Raw genomic sequence first — 2,983 nt, 5'->3', positions numbered from 1 at the left:
CAAGTTCTTTCTGCTTGAGATGAGGGAAGCAAATATTGAGGATTCTATAAATATGAGGTAGGGCTCCATGACTATTAAGAAGTATTGTTTGAAGTTCAACCATTTGGCCAAGTATGCTCCTGATTTGATTTCTGACACATGAGCTAGTATGAGTAAATTCAAGACAGGTGTTTCTGGTTTGGTACTAAAGGAGAGCAGAACTACGATGGTACGTAGGAATATAGATCTATCTAGGTTTATGAGACATGCATAATAGATAGAGGAGGATAATATTAGAGATAGAGATAGAGTGAGGGGTAATAAGAAGGCTAGATCTAAGAAGTATGAGTATAAGCCTAGGTTCCATGGAGGGAACCACCCTCATTTTTAGAGATATCCATCTATTCCCGTGCCTTCACCATCTAGTGCTCCTATGCCTAGAGGCAGGCAGGAGCAAAGGAGCAGGTCTTTTACGTCTAGGTCACAGAATAGTATTAGTAACAGGCCCCACTATCCTCCTTGTGCTAGGTTTGGTAGGGATCATCCCGGTGAGTGTTTTGCTGATTTAAGGGGCTGTTTTGGTTGTGGAAAGCAGGGCTACACACTTAGAGATTTTCTACATGCTAGGCAAGGGAATAAAGACACCCGACCTTAGGCACAGACTATTAGTGCACCAACTCTTGTACCCCATCCTGCCCCTACTTAGGGTGCTTTATTTAGCACTTCTAGCGGTCAGCACCAGAATATATTCTATGCCTTACCATCCTATCAGGAGCAGGAGGACTCTCCTGATGTTATTACTAGTATGATCCACATCTTTTGTCTTGATGTTTATGTGTTGTAGGACCCCGGGTCAAGTCTCTCTTATGTGACCCCACTTGTGGCTATGAAATTCAAAATGAGTCCCAAAAAGATTCTTAATCCTTTCTAGTTTCTACACCCGTAGGGGAGTCAGTTATTTCTAAACAAGTGTATAGAGTTTTTCCTGTTACTGTTCTTTATAGAGTCATAATTGTTGATTTGATAAAGTTAGACATGGTAGATTTTTACCTTATTCTGGATATGGATTGTTTTCATTCTTATTATGCATCTATAAAATGTTATACCCATGTAGTCAAGTTTTAGTTTCCTGATAAACTAGTTTTTGAGTGGTCCAGGAGTTCGGTATCTCCCAAGAGTCATTTTATCTCCTATCTCAAAACCAAAAGGCTAATATCCAAGGGTTGCATCTATCACCTAGTTAGAGTGAAAGATACTAAATCTGAGTCTCCAATTATTCTGTCACTCAATATTCTTAATGAGTTTTTAGATGTTTGTTTGGAAGATCTCCTAAGGGTACCTCCCAATAGAGAGATATATCTTGGGATTGACCTTCTTCCCAACACTCATCCTATTTTTATTCCTCCATGCCATATGGTACCTGCTGAGCTTAAGGAGTTGAAAAAGAAACTCAAAGATCTTTTAGACAAAGGTTTTATTAGGTCCAGTATTTCTCCTTTGGGCGCACCTATTTTATTCGTGCGAAAGAAAGATGGTTCCTTAAGTATGTTCATTGACTATCATCAGCTTAACAAGGTCACAATAAAAAGTAAGTATCTCCTTCTGAGAATTGATGAACTTTTTGATCAGTTTCAAGGTTCAAGTTATTTCTCCAAGATAGAGCTTAGATCCGGCTATCACCAGCTTAAAGTGAGGAAATATGATATTCCAAAGACAAACTTCCAAAACCGCTATGGTCACTTTGAGTTTCTATTCATGTTTTTCGAGCTAACCAATGACCCGACAGCTTTTATGGACCTCATGAATCAAGTGTTCAAGCAATATCTTGATATGTTTGTCATAGTGTTCATAGATGACAGCCTTGTCTACTTTTGCAGTGAGTATGATCATGCAGATCACCTTAGAATTGACTTGGAAAATCGCAAAAGTAACAGTTGTTCATTAAATACAGTAAGTATGAATTTTGGCTAAGGTCTATAGCCTTTCTAGGTCATATTATTTCAGCTGAAGGTATTAAAGTTGACCTGCAAAAGACAAAAGCTATAAGAAATTGGTCTACACCTATCTCTCAATCTGTTATTACAAGTTTCTTGGGTCTAGCGGGCTACTACCATCGTTTTTTTGAAGGTTTCTCCTCTACTGCATCTCCCATAACCCGGTTGACCCAAAAGAAAGTTAAGTTCCAGTGGTCAGATTCCTATGAGAAAGTTTTTAGGAGTTGAAGACTCAACTTACTTCAGCCCCTGTGTTGACTTTTCCTGATGGTACAGATGGTTTTGTGGTGTATTATGATGCCTCTATAATTAGTTTGGGTTGTGTGTTGATGCAAAGAGGTAAGGTTGTAGCCTATACCTTTGGATAGTTAAAGCTACATGAGAACAATTACCCTGCCCATGATCTTGAGTTAGCTATTGTGGTCTTTGCATTAAAAATTTAGAGACACTATCTTTATGGTGTTTAATTTTATGTGTGTGCTGATCATAAGAGCCTGCAACATATGTTTTCTCAGAGAGAGTTAAATCTTAGGTAGAGGAGGTAGTTGGAGTTGTTAAAATACTATGATATGAGTATTTTGTATCACTCGATAAATACCAATGTAGTGGTGGATGCCCTTAGCAGATTATCTATGGGTAATGTTGCTCATATAGAGGAAGGTAAGAAAGATTTAGCACGTGATGTTCATTTTCTGGACAGATTTGGTGTTAGGTTACCTGATTCAGCTGAGGGAAGTACTTTGGTGCAAAGTAGTTTAGAATCCTCTTTAGTTTTGGAAGTGAAGGAGAAGCAAGATAGATATCCTAGTTTTGTCAGATCGAAGGAGTCAGTTAAGGACCAAAAGGTAAAGGTTTTCTCCCAAGGGGGAGATATGGTGTTGAGATCGCAGGGTAGATAATGCATTTTTGTGTGTTGATGATCTAAGGTAGAGGATTATGGTTGAAGAATATGGTGCATGGTATTCTATTCATCCCGACACTACCAAGATGTAACGTGACTTGAAGGAGAT

The sequence above is a fragment of the Capsicum annuum genome, unplaced genomic scaffold, assembly GCF_002878395.1.
Source record: "Capsicum annuum cultivar UCD-10X-F1 unplaced genomic scaffold, UCD10Xv1.1 ctg80454, whole genome shotgun sequence".
NCBI lineage: Eukaryota > Viridiplantae > Streptophyta > Magnoliopsida > Solanales > Solanaceae > Capsicum > Capsicum annuum.
Note: the sequence above shows the minus strand (reverse complement) of the source record.